This window comes from Apium graveolens, chromosome 11, assembly GCF_009905375.1.
Source record: "Apium graveolens cultivar Ventura chromosome 11, ASM990537v1, whole genome shotgun sequence".
Classification (NCBI taxonomy): Eukaryota; Viridiplantae; Streptophyta; class Magnoliopsida; order Apiales; family Apiaceae; genus Apium; species Apium graveolens.
The window spans coordinates 83,829,842-83,830,994 of NC_133657.1; the positions used below are offsets into that span (position 1 = coordinate 83,829,842).

At 29.0% G+C, this 1,153-nt stretch overlaps 1 non-coding gene across 1 annotated transcript; it reads right to left on the minus strand.

Annotated features, from left to right (window-relative positions):
• Positions 1-224: 224 nt before the first annotated feature.
• Positions 225-305, minus strand: TRNAS-AGA (transfer RNA serine (anticodon AGA)). Its single transcript has one exon. It is a non-coding gene; the product is annotated as a tRNA-Ser (tRNA).
• Positions 306-1,153: the final 848 nt, after the last annotated feature.

Genomic DNA, 1,153 nt, shown 5'->3' on the forward strand with positions numbered 1-1,153 from the left:
TTCTCCGAACTTGCTATAATTGAAAGTTCAAGGTCACAAACATAACAATCAACAAATTAGAAGAAAAAGAAAAAGGGAGTCTACTATCACCAGGGCAAAAACGCATATATAGTCTGATTTCCCTGGTCCAAGGATCTGGAACCGGTCTTGCACTCTTCGTTGGACCAAAACTAAACTCAATTGTAAATTAGTACTAGATATTTCAGAATTGAACATTCCAAAAATGTGGTCGGCAGGATTCGAACCTGCGCGGGCGAACCCACATGATTTCTAGTCATGCCCAATAACCACTCCGGCACGACCACTGTGTGCATGGCTTTTGATTGTTAAAAGATAATCAAGATAGTTCATCAAAACCAAAAATCTGTACCAAATTAGAATTGATTCATCTTTTGAAGCATTTTAGAATTTTTCCCATTTTTATCTGCTAACTGTTTTATTAGTATTTAGCTTAAAAGGTTGCTTTGAAACATTACAACAGGTGACTGTGAGATCCAACTGCTAAATTTTATTTCAGAAAGCAGTCTTGTTGTTTCTAGTACTCGAATAAGCTAGAAACTCAAACTTTTTTACTTTTTGAAGGTTTTGTATATCGTTTTAAATTTAGGTCTGTGTTTGATCCTGCTATGTCAACTTATCAGTTTCTAATGCATTTTATTTTCCCAGTGTACATTTAGCTTCACCTACTTTAGTGGCTTCTGAAAATATTAGAGGTTGTGTGGTTGACATGCATATATGTGCGCAGGAAGTATTAATTTATTAACTTGTTTGGTTGTCAATGACAATTCATATGGCATTAGAACTTTCTAGGAAGTAATAATACGATTTTGTAAAAAATGTAATTTATTAATTAAAATTGAAAAGTGCCGTATAAGTAATATGAATATAATAACTTATAAATTATTTAAGTGTTTGAATAATTTTAAATATAAGTTACTTATAAATTGTTGAAATGTTTGTTAAATCATAACTTATAAGTTATAATTATTTAAAAAAATTCAAAATTTAAATATAATAATTAAATACATGAATAAAAAATTCAAATTGATAAAATTTAAAACATAAATATTTAAAAACAAATTACTAAAAATAAAAAGGTAAGGTTGAAAAAAATACAAATTTACGTAAAATCCAGAAAATAGTAGTAAGTTTG